General features: G+C 35.5%; 1 protein-coding gene across 1 annotated transcript in view; it reads right to left on the bottom strand.

Annotated features, from left to right (window-relative positions):
- The window catches only part of RP1 (RP1 axonemal microtubule associated), a 109,195-nt gene extending 97,188 nt beyond the window's left edge, over window positions 1-12,007 (bottom strand). Inside the window, exon 1 of the mRNA XM_039390437.1 lies at window positions 11,929-12,007. The gene's annotated coding sequence lies outside the window, so the exon portion shown is untranslated. The remainder of the gene's footprint in view (window positions 1-11,928) is intronic.
- Between the last annotated feature and the right edge of the window lie 4,303 nt (window positions 12,008-16,310).

Below are 16,310 nucleotides of genomic sequence, written 5' to 3' on the forward strand. Positions count from 1 at the left end.
ATAGTGCCAGTTTCTAATCTCAATTAGTGCTAAAAGGTATCATTAGATGAATAAAGATTTTTTGACATATGATCAATAAAAAATAGAAAGGCAATGTCCACCTCCTTCAAAAATAATCAAACTGTATTAGCTGTTATCACCAGCAAATTTCCATATGTCAGTCTTTTTCTCTATCTAAATGAAGACTCAGATATTGCCAACACAGATTTTTCTACACACAGTAATACTGACTAAAAACTATGTATGAACAAAATGGTACTTACTACTTCCTTTTAATTAAATGTTCAATAGTAAGATTTGGGGGGGAGGTGTTAATTTAATAAAATACTTTTCATATTTATGTTATTAATTTTTAATTAAGTTATAATTAAATTAGCAAAAGCCATAAAAATATTTGTAAGTAGGAAGTCTGTGAGATGAATACATGATCAAACAGAATGGTAAAAAGTATTGCTGCTGTTTTCAAGAAGTCCTCTCAGTAAAATAAGAGAAAGTAATTCAAAGTTTCATTATGTGAGATACTGAAATTAGACTAGATAAAATATTAAAATTTAAATTAAAAAAAAATTAAAAGCATACATCGGCAAGGCTAAAGAATAAGAGACCCCCTAGTATTTTTTTCTATCTCTTAAGCACATTAAATCAAATTATTTACTTTGTGCTTAAGACAGATAAAATCCAATACACATAACTTGTAATGGAAAAGATCTGTTCATTTCCTCACTTATTCAGACTGAACCCCACACACTGATCCTTGTGGTCTTTCTCCGGGGAAATAACAATACAAAGCCAAGAAAGAGCAGACGAGTCAACTTACAAGACAACATATCATCTACTATTAAAAACTAAGGAGAGGTCAGTGATGAAAAGGCCTGACTGTCAATAAAAATTTATAATGTTTCTGCTTCTGCTGCTCCACTGCGGCAGAAAGTTGATGCATTTTCAAACTTCCACCCTCTTACTACTATTATCCCTCCCTTAAGACAAACAAAAAATTCTTTTTCTCCCATCAGCTACTAGTTTTTGAGTTAGGCTCTTCTCAGTTGTGCCAAGCAGTAGGGCAAGAAGCAACAGGCAGAAACTGAGGCACAGGAATTTCTGCCTGAATATGAGGAAGAACTTATTTACTGTGCAGGTGACCAAGCACTGGAACAGATTGCCCAGAAAGGGTGTGGAGTCGCTCTCACTGGAGATATTCAAGAAGTGTCTAGACACAATCCTGTGCAGTGTGCTCTAGGATAAACCTGCCTGAGCAGGGAGGTTGGACCAGATGACCCACTGTGGTCCCTTCCACCCTGAACCATTCTGTGATTCTGTGATTCTGTGAATGTGACTGCATCTCAAAAGGAGGTATGTTCAGATGCTCCACTCCCCTTCAGGATACAGCTGCATTATATTGTGTTATTCTGTGAAGTGCATTCATGCTCTTATCTTCACTTATCTTCGCTATACTGAATATTGAACAGTATCTATTTTCAATTTATTTTCTAAGTTAAAAAATTACAAGTTTTAATTATTTAATTTTTGTGTTATTGTACCTTTATTTCTTGACAATTTCAAACACTGATCAAGAAAAAATGTTTAGAATTCCAGACCATACTGAAGGAAAATAATATTCTTATAGAGATCTAGTACTGTCTAAAGGGATGCTAAATTGAAGAGATATATTCAGGTGAACTCTTGAAATCTTTTGGTAATGATGACATAAAGGTTTTTATTATAGTGACAAAGAAGGTATGATTTATAATCAAATATTGGCCATGCCTCTATAAGATTCTAAAGGCAAATTATGCAGTTATACTTTTCTTCAGAAAAGCAGCAGCTGACATTCTCTTTTTGCAGGCACAGCCATCTCTGTCTTCAGAGCGTCAGAAGACAGCACAAGGCCTTGGAGAATGAAAAAAAATTTGCAGAAATACAAAACCCCTCTCCAGAGCAACCTCTACTTGGAATCACAATCCTCATGGCTTTGGCTTGGAACACGTAAAGAAAAAAGCAACTTGCAAAAAGTTATTTGAATGTTACTGAAAAAAACCCCAGTATTTGCAAAATCACCTCTGATAAGGTCACTAGCCAAGGTCAACCTACGGCAATCTCTCCGGGTGCTGTGACAGAACAATAGACCCTCCACACGGAGCAAAGCGGGCAGGCGCGGGCTCTGCAGCTCTATCTCGGCAGATAAGCAATTCTTGTGACTTCAAATAAATCACGGGGAACAGCTAGCGGAAAGAGCGATGTCAGATAGGTCTCTTCTCGTGTTTTTCTTAGAAGACTGCCACAGGGAAATACTCAGATGCTGAAGGATGTCTGTTTACTTAGAAGAGACTGATCTAAAAAGAAGTGACATACTATAATCTGGTCACGCGAACTGACTCTAAGCAATTAGACTGTCTTATTGCTTTAATGCTATTTCAGGCTTATTTTGCTTATGGAAATAAGACTTCCTCCTTGGAAAACACAGTACATGTTACGCCACATCATCCGTGCACTTATGATGGTATCAGAGGCTACTGTAGTCATTGCATCATTTTTGTGAAATCTATAACCTCAACCTGAACTGAGCTACTCTTTTACCTTTTTGAACTATGGAGAAAAAGAAAATGTAGTAGGCTTTGTTCAGAGAGTTTTCTGGATACTAATCCTTAACTTTTATCTCCTTTCAGAAACACTGAAAGGAATGGAGGTGAAAAGTAATTTTTGTGTGACCCCCCATTTAAAGGCTAAAATACAAATTTTCATTTAGATACTTTCTTTTTATTGCTATTGCTATTCCTTAAATTACAAAATTTTCCTAGAATTTTCTCAGAGTAAAAATATAAATTGAGAGATAATTCCTAACATACTTGGAATTGTTTATCTTGCAATAAATAATAAACTTGTTATTTACTGAAAAAAGCTCCCTTTGAAGATGTAATCTAAAATAGCTGCTGCAAGAAGGTAAGACAAGAGTGCTAATTAAAAACATTATATTTGTATACTACAAAAGGAGTTGATTCAAAATAGGCTCTTTTTTTTTTTTTTTTTGTGAGAACCATTTCTATCTGCTTGCAAATTAATGTGTTAAACAAGAACCATAACTGAGTCCCCTCAACAAATGGACAAATCCTTGCATGAAAAAAGTACAGTTGGAAGTATATTCCTGCAAGGTAGAAGTAAAAAGCATTATTCTTGAGACTGATGCATCTCTTAGTCACATCACAAATATTTCTTACAGCAGAATCCAGATAATTTTCTTTAGACTGTGTTCAAGTGATCCTCGTGATGTATTTCTCTGAGAGACCGAGTTAATGTGAATGCAGCTCAGTTACAAAGTTCTTCTCACAGTCATTGGAAATTTGTCTTTGTTGCCTTTCCAAATATTACCTGTATACTATTAACTTAGGAGATTCATCAAATAAGTAAATCCTTCATTGTTCAGAAGAACCATTACACATAGGTCTAGCACAAATGCTGCACAAATATAGATCTCTATGCTACCTACAGTGGTCAGAAATACCTGTGGCAATGGTGTATTTGTATGCTAGTTGAAAATTGAGGGTCTGTAAGGTCACCCTATTTTTGGATCAATGTTTGTAAACTTTGAAGATCAAGTGAGAAATTCAAAATATTTCTTTGGAAGGAAGAAAGGAAGATTTTCCCCCACACACTTTTTCAAAAAGAGATATGGTTTAACTTTAAAACTCTCCTAGTCTTATTCTTCATCTGTGCGTTTAGGCCCTTAATTCCCTTAGTTTTGCTTGAATTTTACCACTTTTATTTACCCTTCCCCAATGCAGTTGTGCATTTTCTTAATTTGAAATACATCAGAGTTTTGTATCAGTTCAGATACATTTTTATTTATCTTTTATCTATTATCAATAATTCAATTTTATTCTGTATTGCATATGCTCCCAATCACATTACAGGTACTATATGAATATGCAAGACATATTATGATACAAATGTTTCTGTGATCAGTCCAAGCGAGAACAGAAGTACAAATCTCAAATTTGGAGAACAGGATCAGGGAAAGTGTAGTAATAATGACTCATAATTGATCTGCTTTCAAAAAGCATGTTTAACAGCTAGTAACAATAACTTTTAAAGGGACCAAATAGAATAGACAGACAGACAGACAGACAGACAGATAGATAAATAGATAGATAGATAGATAGATAGATAGATAGACAGATAACTGTTATTAGATAATGGAAGGCTTTTTTATGCTGTCAAGTTCAAAGTTTGTTACTTCCTCGACAGTCTTAGACCATGTTACCTTTTATGTTGTATAACAAAGGTATATCCCTTGACTTATTTTTTAAAAGTATTGTCACGGTTGCAAACAAACAAGGTCATGCATTGGTTGTCCATGTCAAGGTTTTGGTAGCAGGGGGGGATACAGGGAGGAATGGGAGGAGGCTGAGGCTGCCCTGTGCTGGACACAGCTGTTTCCAATCATCTCCAACAGACCTAAGACAGGTCGTAGCTGAACCCATCGTGTGGCACATCTGTAATAACATATTTAAGAACGGTCAAAAATGATGGACAGACAGGGGAGGAAACAAAAAAAAGGGAGTGAGAAACAGCAGTGTAAATATCCATGTGAGAGAAGAAGCAGGAGAGAAGGTGCTGCAGCAGAAACTCCCCTGCAATCCCTAGAACAGCACAGACTGGAGCAGAGACCTGAAAGGGGGCCTGGGAAGACCTCGTGCCAGAGCAGGTTTTTCCTGTAGGACTGCAGCTCATGGTAGGACCCACATTGGAGCAGAGGAAAAGTATCAAATGGAAGGAGAGACTGAGAGGACCTGCTGGGGACTGACTATACCCCCCACCATCCCTGCACTGCTTTGGAGGTGGTTGTCAGGATCTGGAGTGAAGTTGATCCTGAAAGAGGGAGAGGAAAGATGTTTCATTGTTTGTCTTTATTTCTCGCTGCCTGAATCTATTTTCATTGGCAATACACTAAATTAATTTTTCCTCAAGTCAGAGCTGTTTTACTCAGAACAGTAACTCTTAAGCAATTTCTCTGACTTTATCTCAACCGATCAGTTTTCTCATTCTATTTTTTCCCCTGTCCCTTCAGGGGGAGTCGGTGAGCAGCCGAGTAGGTGTTTGGCTCTTAGCAGTGGCTAACCTGCTGCCACTCCCCAGGAGAAACACAGATCCCTGAATTCAGAAACTGCATCTCCTCACTTGTGCAAGTCATCTAGCTGTGTTCGTGAGAATTACTGTCTCATAAATATTCCTTTTTTAAACACAATGCCTGGTGGCAGCAGATGCAGATAAGAGACAAATGAGGCTGAAAATACTTTTTGCTTTAGTTATCTTCAAAGGATTCAGAGCTAAAACCCTCACTTTTATAATAGTAAATCTCTAGTCACAGCAATATTTCATTTGGTACTGGAGGATTTCAGACAACAAGTCCACACACTAACACAGACTGTCCTTTGGCCAAGTAATCTCACTCAAGTAAATGAAACTAATACTGTAACCAAGGGGTTTGGACTCAAAGTTGTCTAAGGTGAAACAGTTCAGAGGAAGTTCAGTTCAATGCATTTCAAGACTTGAAAGAAAAGAAAAAATTTCTCAAAAGAAAAAAAAATTGAAGCTGTCAAATACCATATTCTGTTATTTTCTAAGTGAAATTTCAGTCCTTTTGTTTGAAGGCACTTTTATTTTAGAAACTTACCATATGGGTAAAATGGTAAAATAAGAAAAGATCATAATCAAAATAACATATCAAATCATTTAAATGGAATATTTTGAAATTATCAGGGCTTTTTGGTGTCCAGTTTCCCTTTTTTTTCCTTTTTTGAGATTTTAACCCTGGTTTCACTTAAAATGAGAAAAAAAAATTGAAATCTCAAAAATGCTTGTATGATGGGAAAAGGCCATGATTAGCTGTTTTTCCTAACATTTAAAATTAGAAAATAAAAATTGCACAACTGGGAGCCTGCCACATGGCAGCTGACATAAGCTGGCACTACCATCCTAATTCCCAGGGACTTGGAGCAAATTACAATGGAAGATTAAGTGGATCTTTCTGTGACAACCATGCCATTCAATTAATGTCTACAAGTAACTCAGTATTACTGATGCATGAAAAATTAAAACATTACTTTAGAATTGTGTACGTGTAGTAACAGAAATGTTTAAAAGAAAGCTAACAAAAAATCAGGATTAAAAGTACTTCTTCAAAATGATTACCGCACATTGTCAAAAGAAGGGTTAATATTTTTATGCTGATAAACAGTAATGCCTCTTTTATACAAACAAAGAACATGTCAAATCACTGCCTCAATCTTTTCCTCTTCACAACATCAGTAGGTAGCCAATATACTTCAATTTAAAAAGGCAATTTTTTCTATTTAAAGAAAATCAAGTGTAAGTTCCCATGAAGTCACTGCAGAGCAAATATTTATCCATCTAAGGATCAAATTTAGCCACAACATTCTGTTCAGTTCAGAATCCTAATGTGAAGTCAATGGACAAATACAGAGAAAAAAAATTTTTGTCCTAGAGTTTATGATGAAGTAGTAGCATTGCATTAGCTGGGCTTTTGTTTTGTTATTAATGTCCTAAAGTAGAAACTCCTATAGCATAACTAAATATTCACAAAAGAAAGGGTTGTATCTAAACAAGCTGCCTCATAGGGACAGAAAAAAACCCTAAGAGATCTGCAACATGAGGGAGCAATCCTGTCCATTCTAGGGAGGCAAAGCTAAAGTAAGTTATTTTCAGCAAACAGAAATGCTGATGCAAAATCCATATAAGGAAAAGAATCTCATTTGGCTTCTCCTCCAATCCTCTGCTGTTTCTTTCTAAAAGGAGAGATTTGAGTGAAATAAATTATACCAACAATGAATTTGACCTAGTGCTTTCAAGAGTTCTCTGTTAATATCTAAGAATGAGGCTGACTTGTTAAAGCATAAAGTTTGCAATATTTCTGGAATGCATTCTGTTGCAAAATGCTCTGGGTTGTACAATACTCAGACATATTTTCTCTCTCAGCCCCCACCTCTGGTAAAGACACATCTCAAAACATATAAATCTAATAAGTGTTATTTCACAGTCATTTTTGGTTCTGTATTTAGTCATATTTTTGCTATCAAACTGACAGAACACTAAAAAGGGATACTTTTGAAATTTCATATAAAATTATTCATATCACTTAACTTCATCAAAATATTTATAACTGATGACAAAATTTGCTCCTGTGCTAGAACTGACTAATACTGTCCCCACCCATAAGCCTTTTGCAGCGCCTCTTTTCAGTTTGCCTTTGATGCCAGAGCCTTATCTATGAAACAAACCCATCAATTTTCAGACAAAAACTGGAAAAAGATTAGCTCCCTCCCTGCTGAGATAAATCACTTCCCTATGTATTCACTTGCAAACTTCAACATTTTTCATAAGGTTTTTACTCTGACTCAGTCTGTAAAGGAAGCTGTTAGCTTCAAGACAATTAATACTACTGTGACACAAACATAGAACTTCAGCTCAATTTTCAGAAGTGATTGGTAGCAATATTCTTTAACTACATATAAATACAAACATTCATTTACTTATTTCACATGAATGATCATAGTGTTTTTTAAACCAGGCAATAACGAAAAAAAAAATAAACTTTTTCCATGTGTTCAAATTAATTATTGATAGCTAAACTTTAGATGACAACCTTAGAAACTCCTGTTGTAAAGCAGTAAATATATTTAAGACTCTGCTTCTGAACATCATAACACAAATATGGATCTCACATGCTTCTGGAAATATTCCAGCTCTCTAGGACCCAAGATTCCAGTGCAGACGCCTTTCTCAACTATTATGAATGCTGTGCAAATTCTTGCTTTAAAAAGGCAGTTATAGTCTTACATTACTCCAAAACAGATGTAAAATTAAGTTAGAACATGAAGTTAAATGCACTGAATTATGAATATGGAATAAAGAATATTGTTTCCTTTTACAATAAAGAAAGTACCTTAATAATAATTTAATGTCTAGACTAAATTACTTGTCCATCAAAAATTCATTTATTACAAGTGCCACTTGAGACATATAAACAAGGAAATATTAGGGTCCATTCGGATCATTATAAACAGACTACTAAGACATAAGGGGTTTGACTTGGAATCATAGAGTAGTTGATGTTAGAAAGTGCCTCTAGAGATCACCTAATCCAACCCACATCTGAGCATGGTCAGGCAGAACAGGTTGCCTGGAACCATGTCCAGATGGCTTTTGAATATTTCCAAGGATGAGAAACCGCTGTCTCTGAGCAACTTGTGCCATTGTTTCACCCCCCTCAGAATAAGAAAATTTTTTCTTATGTTCCAGTGGAATTTTCTGTATTTGTCATGGGATATAGGTTTGTAGAACAGTTGTTGGAATTTAAGGACCACAGAGCTTAGTCTGAGAACAGCAACAAGCCTGTGACCACAGAAGCTGTGTCAGAATCTGAATAAATTAGTTAATTATTTTTCCTCTATTCTTGTTATTTGGAAACCACTATTAAACAGTCTGCAGGCAATTCTCACAACACTTTGATTCTCATTTCTCACTGACATAACTGCAGTCCCAGCCCTTAAAGGCTGGTGTCTGAGCAGCTCGAGTAACAGGGTTAATGACCATTCAAATCTTGGATCTGTTAGTTTTGGAAAGACTAATTGGAAAGTGAAGAGTATGCACCATCTAAACTGTTATGAGTGTACTTCTTTGAAAAAAATTTTTATTGGAACACAAGCAAGCCATCCGGGTCTCCCTTGTTATGAAATGGCCACAGTTGTATTTGTTTACGTTTTGCCATGGTAAAGAGGCCACTAGTTTAACGTCACAACCCAAACCACAAAATATATTTTGATTTGTCTAAAGTTTGCCTATTAGTTGATAAGACATACTTCAAGCAAAACCTCATGTCTATCTAAAAGTGAGGCTGGAAATATACTTTGCATTTCTCATTCATCAAGAGTAGGATGTGATAAAGTAAATCTAATGTTCTGGGATTTCTACAGAAGTACAACACTGACAGTCATGTTATGTGCAAAAAAATTATGCAGACAAACATCTTCCATTAAGTTTCCACTCAGTTATTACAAAAACTGGAATTTGCTGTGTCTGAGTAAGATAATCAAGACTGACCAAATGCCTTAAATTTCCTTCAGTCCAAAATGTAATTGCTATGTGCATATTTGTCCATCATATCAAAGTTATGAAGATGTACTTGTGATGACAGTGTATGTACATCCCTCAATATTGCAATGAATACTTTGATTTTCCTGTGTCACCTGTTGTTTTTTATTTCCCAAAGGCAGAAGTATGCATGATGCAGACTCTTGCTTAATAACAAGCTTTAAAACAGGTTTTTATTTTATATGCAACACTACAAATTGTTACTAAATTCTAGATTGGAAAAACAAGCTTTCTTCTCATGAAAACCTGTATCTTTTCTACTGAAACTAGTCCTCAGAAGATGAAAAGTGAGAAAGGTAAAAGCTGTTCTATTCACATATTTGAACTAAGTCTAAAAAATTGTGATTTCCCCCACAATTTAAACCATTTTGTTAGAGAGATCCTTTTTCCATATGAAGGACATTATTGCTTTAATCTGTATTTAAGATGGTCTGTGACCAGGCCATCAAGCGTCTCTTACATAACTTGATTGAAAACTCTATGGGAAGCTGACAGAAGGCAAGCTGGCACATTCAAAATACATGCTGCTGTTGAGGAGATCTCAGCAGCATGCAACTTTCCCAAGCAATGATGTCTAGGTTTATCTCATACCTACAGACAGACCAACAGTTCACCAAGACAGAAGAAATATAGAATCAGCAAGGAATACAGAAGTCCTCAAATACAAAGCTAAAGATGAATGTGCACCTTTCACTCAAAGACGACTGCATCGTGGGCAAGAGCTTCTCAGTATCTCGTGTTCACCAGTATCACATCCATCTTGCCCTGCTTCAGCTTTGCTTACCTGGGATATTATCTACAAACTAATACCACTTAATCCTCTGAGGCAATATGATAATAAATGTAGAGCTGTAAATGACCAAAACATGTAAAATTACGCCCAGTGATGATATAAGAGCTCCTACTATCTAAATAGTTCAACTTCTATTATAATAGTCAACAAATTTATCTAACAGAAAGACCCAGTGGAATAAAGGACTTAAATATCTGATGGCTGTATGTTTGTAGCCTGGCCTACCTGAGGACAAAATTAAAGGGAGGCAAACTCTCAAGTGATTAACAAGATCAAAGCCTAAGTTTAAGTCAGGCAGATCACATGCAATGTTGAACATCTTCAGCTACTATCAAACTTAGCATGAGCTGACTAGTGTAGCAGCTCTCAACAACATTCTTTGTCCCCTGCCCAAACTTTTAGAGATGTTACGCTGTTCAGGCTTCCTGTAAAACATGCCTTCATCTTTTATCCATAGCAGCGTTTGAATGTTTTCTAATCACAGAAAAAATAATAAATTAAGCTCTACATTATTTCTATTATTTCTATTATTTCATTATTTCTATTATTTCATTAACTATTTTTATAAAAATGCCAAAATACAAATTCATAAACATTTTCAAAATTCAAACACAAAATTATGTAAATGTTAAACAACCAGAGCTGGTAAACAACAGTTAATATTATGCAGAAAGATAAAATAAGGAGAAATATCTACATTTCTGATCTAATTAATTGTATATAACAAACTGATTAAACAAGTTTCTTAAACCAGACATGAAGTTGTTAAGTGGGAGAAAATTACACAGTTAGCATACTGCATATTCTGTTTACTAAAGTACCACATGGATAGTAGCTCTAAAAGTACAAAATCTTAAATTATTCAAAAATTATAAAATGCTTTTATCTAAAATTGTACAATGCACAAGAGAATCCCTTGAGGGATTCTGAGAAGCTGATAGAACTGTTCTTTAGAAAAGAATTGCAATTTACGCTGATCAGAATGAGGAAATCCATTTCTAAAGGTTTGTAAAATTATGAAGGTTTAACTCTTAGTTCTTGCTTCTACCTTTCCTTTCTCTAAATATTGGCATTTTATAGAAATTTAGCTTCCTGATTTGAACAATGAAGTATATTTTTTGAATAAAACCCTCAGCACTTTCCTGCAGAGACCTGAGGTCAAAATATATTTTAGAATGAAGTGCAAACATAACATTGAATATATTACACTGACTCTTGTACTAAAACAAAACATAATTTTGTTCTGAATTTGTCAAAATTTTCTCTCTGAATCTGGGGACCTAGATCGGTACGTAACAACAGGACCTTTGCTGACTGAAGAGACTAAAAAAGATGCAGAGTAAATACTCATTTAGAACAGGATCAAAGCATTCTCATACTGAGAACACTGCTTTGTAAGAGAGTTGTCAAAAGTACGAAAAGACAAACTCAAAGCTGAATTATTTTTAAGATTAGTGGGTCTGTATATTCAAACAGTTAGGAAAAGTAAAACATTTTTACTGCTTCGCAAATGTAAATCACTGGAAAAAAATCTGTATCACAGATTTGCTGTTCTCAACTGCAGGTAGTAGGTATAGAAGCTGTGGAAGGAATGTATTTTTTTTATGTTGTTGCATTTTCTTTGGTCTTTTCAGTTTGACTCTTTTCTATTATTTTTTTGTACTCCTGATGATTATGTTCTTATTGAGGCACAGATGATATTCATGACATCTTTATGGCATTGAAATATAAGGACTGAGTTACCTGCAGTCTACTAAAGGAATGTATCATAATGAGCAATGATGACATGAAACACAGCACAGCAGAGTGTGCTTTGGCAAAGGGGCAGAAGAGGCATGTACAGAACAGAAATTATATGGCATATGCTGCTTTAACAGAATGTTACTCTGAAAGGTTAGTGCTAATGTGTTACGTTTCAAAGAACTCACTCCAATAATGTGTGGTAGAAGGGAACTTGTAGACAGCTCTACCTTGACGTGTAGTCTTCAGAAGTCCTTCAGCAGCAGAGATGTTAGGTATCCAGATCGAATAAAATGATCCTGTTGGGTCATCTGTCAGCAACAAAACCTGGGGGTGGAGGAAAGAGCGTTGGCTTTAAGTCACTGTAATAAAACACCATGACTGAGCTGGGCATTCACAGCAACAATACCCAGTTTATGTGCTACTATCCTCCTTTACCAGGATGGCAAAACCAAGGTTTTCATCTTTATGAAGAAAAAATTTTTGAACTTAAGATCCCTGGGGTTAAGCCAGACCAAAAAACCCCTTAGCGAGAAGCTCTGACCATTGCCAGCAGAGTCTTAGGGAGGAAGGCCATAAAAATAGCACCTACAGATACTTTCTCTGGCCCATCTAACTTGCCAAATTCCAAATACTGAGTGGTGTCGACCATAAAGTTCAACAATTGTTGATGAACATATTCTCCATTAGTTTTTCCTTATTTCTTCCTTTATCTGTTTATACTTTTGAGCATCCATGACAGCTATGGCAAAGATTTTTACAATTTCAAGTTCTGTGGGAAGAAAACCCAACCTTTTCCTTTCAAATTTGCTGCTTGAAAGTTACATTGGCCTAGTTATGAGATGTGGTAATTAATTCTCAATATAATTCCTGGTTTACTTTTTTTTATTTTACTTTTCTTGCTCATTCCTTTTGGTTATTCCTTTTTGTCTACTGAACCAGCACAACACAGATCAAGTTAGCTTTAAGAACTGAACAGACCACCTATTATTCTTCAGCATAGTGAAGAATGTACCACTTTCATGCTTTAACCCCAGCCAGCAACCAAGTGAGCTGCTCACTCAGTAAGATCAGTGAGAGATTAAATGGACCAGAAAAGAATTCCTGAAATATGCAACTGAATGTAGTGACTTTCATGAAATCTAGAGGATTATGGCCATCATAACTCAGGAGAGCAGGACAGACACAGAAAAGAGTATTATGAGAGTTAATTTTTTTTTTAAAATGTTATACCATAATTTAAGCAACTACAATAAAGCTGCAGTGCACACCTTCAGTTTCTTGGGAAACATATTCTATTTTACCAACTGTTTTTAAAGCATCAGCAGATACTTCTTTCACATGTCCTCAAATTTTGTCCTGTTTATTTTGCATTATCTGTTTGAACTGTGTACACAACATGTGCATGTTAGAAACAGGATGAAATTCTACAACTATTTACTCATTTGAAGCATTTCATTACGAAAACAAGAAAAACAGAGCGCAATCTTACAGTTTTGATATCACCTATTTTTAGTCATAGTTCTATTACAAATAATTTGTTCCTTGCACAGCAACAAATACGTCTTCTGCGCTGTGATTCAGGTAAAATCTCATGGATGGCAATTTGTGTCACTGAATATTGTACTACTATGACTCGACAAGTCATTCCCAGGTGATCTTTATCACATATCAGAACACAAAATGCAATCACAAGCTATATGGCATCAACGGTGTTCCCATGTTTAGTTTACAGTTTCTAAGGATACTATTTATTTTGCATGTGGTGCTGACAGAAGTGATACCAAGGCAGTAGAATACGTACAAAGAAACCAAAAGCCTGTGTTGCCATGGCACAAACAGAACATTCACTTCAAAAAGGAGGGGCTCATTAGGACATTTTTAAAGGATTATGTCTGGACAAATAAGCTACTTGCTTTCTGATGTGCAAATAAAATTGCTTGTATCACAGAAAAGAAGGTAATAAAAGCTGAGACTGTGTGTTTTTCTACCATTAGGTTAGTTAAGATAACTTCAGCACTTTAAGCATGAACAGGTCTATGTCATTCCCCTTAGTATTAGCAATCATCTTCAGGCACAATCAACAGAAGTAGAATATATTTTCCTCTTAAGCGTATCAATAGGAGTTAAATCCTCCTAGCCACTGTGTCTGCAGTCTCACAGTAGGTATCTAGGAACTTCATTTGGAGTCTCCAGAACTGTTTGTCTTTAAAGGCAAACACAAACTTGCTGTATTTGTACACTCAGTTTTGAGAGGTATGTCAGCTCCAAATCAATCTCTGCATAACATAGCTGGAGCAAAATCAAAATAAAATTGTACCGCTGAATTCAATTCTGCAATAAGGCAGGTCCATACCAGCTCACATCCCTGCAAAATGCATTCTCTACTGCCTAGTCTGGAGTGATTAATGGCTTTTCTTATTGGATTTTGTACTACTTGGTACAAATTTCATATTTTCTAAAAACAAAATTTCAGTTTGACTTTCAATCAAACCCCAAGTCAGGTCTCTGTCACTCAAAAGCAATATAAAAAGTTAAGATCTTTCATGGAATTGTTTCCATTTTTATTTACTGGCTCCAAAAGTTAGTTCAGCGACAGTGTCATCCAAATATGCTCTTTCATCTTTGTTCTGTGGCAATGGGGACAACAAAATACAAATATCTCTACATAAGAATTATCAGGACAAAAATCCTAATGTAAGGAAAGGCACAGTTTTCCCAGCCTAGCACTTTGTAGGCTTGTATACAAGAACTTATTACAACAATTCAGTCATACTAAAATCAACACATTTCCCTCTTTACACAGAGCAGTTCCTTCAATCAAACATCTTTCATCTTATTAAACCACTATATATGTTAGCCATAAATTGATACTGCATTGATTTATGGTAAACAGACTTCATGCACTACAAAACAAAAATAAAGAACCTGGCCAAAGAGGTTCCACCAGTTAGATGATCTCCTAGTCTGCTTTACAGCCTTAATCCTTATGGTTCTTCATGTTTTAACATTCCTAAACCATGTCACTTGTACTGAAAAATAGGATCTAGAGGGTATGGCAGGTAAAAAGCTTCTATCCCCTCATCACACTTTGCCTCTCTATATTCAGACTGTGGGTGCTGAGACAAAATCCTTGTTAAACAAGTTGTTCATACACGGTAAGACCCGAATTTCATAATAGTAGGTAGGCTTTGCTGTACAACTGCATGTTGCATGTTACTGTTTATACTGTTATAACACTACATTTTCATGTATAGACAAGAATGGTCTGCATCAGCATGTGCTGTGTGAAAGCTGTGAACAGCTGGTAAAGAAAGAATTGTGTAATTTAAAAAAAAATAATTAATAAATTCCAATGAAAAGAATATAACTGTTGCTGCCCAGTACAGAACACTTCAAGCAGAACACTGGAAACCAGTAGTAAAGGCCAACTAATACAGCATGTGTATCACAATATCTGAATTAAGAAGCTTCTAAAGCAAATATCTGGCATCTCAAGAGGTTTTTCAAGTTTTTTTCCTCCAATAATCACACAAAGCCACAGCTTGTGTATTTTGTCACTCCTATTCCTAGAGGAGGTACAAAGCCATAGGTGCAGTCTCCCAGAATACGAGCTTGTGACACTCAAAGATGGAGTATTTTGCTGCAAATCTTTCAGCCAGGGTTTTTTTCTGGAAAGAAAGCAGAGGCTTTGGTGCTTCTTTTTATCTGATGCTGCAAGCAATATTTTTAAGATGTATCTGGCCACTCAGCAATGTTGTTCTCATGTATTTTGGACAGAATACTCTTAATATATTTTGCCAGGCTGGAAAAATCCATGAACTTGAATTTATAATACTATAAACGTACAACAGCACTGACAGATAGCTACCACTTCTTGGTAATGTAAATCCCACATTCAGCCAAGAGGCAATAACACTATGTGGCAGGAAAAAAGAGGACAAAATAGACAATTAGTATGCTCAGGCTCACTGCTGGCATCCACAATTATAAGAATCTATCTTTTTCATGAACTCAGTTAAACATGAGAGAAAATTTACCAAATAAGATACTAAGTCAATGGTTTTGGTTTGCCTATATCTGAAATGATAGGATTCTTAAAAAATGTTGCCAAAATTTTTGTGAATTAAACCTTTTATTTCATTTGAGTTGTACAAGTGGTGAAGTTGTAACAACTCTGAAAAAATAGTTTTCAAAGGGGTAAAGTATTTCATCTTGACTAAAAATGCAAAGGAAGGGTAGGTAAGATTGCAGTTGACAATTACAGAGTAAAATATGAGCTGTTCTTTCTCATTTATATATTTTCCTCAACCTTATGCTCTAACAGAACGTGCTGATCTGAAACATGCCCTATAACTTTTTTAAGTGGTTTCTCTTAGTCTGATCTATTTTGAAGGTGTATTCATAATCACTGACACAAAATCTTTCAAATATAGGCACCTAAGGTTAAGCATCTAAATAAAAATAATCTCTTTTTCAGAAAAAAGAGACTGTTACTGAAGTCAAAGAAAACTGCTAGGCCTCTGATCGTGTGGAGATGGAATAAATCAGTAAGAAAACCATACACGAGGTAATGTGATTAACTTTCCTAGCCCAGTTTAAAAGTACTGGT

This window comes from Pipra filicauda, unplaced genomic scaffold, assembly GCF_003945595.2.
Source record: "Pipra filicauda isolate LSUMZ 115617 unplaced genomic scaffold, ASM394559v2 scaffold81_size6448238_pilon, whole genome shotgun sequence".
Taxonomy (NCBI): Eukaryota; Metazoa; Chordata; class Aves; order Passeriformes; family Pipridae; genus Pipra; species Pipra filicauda.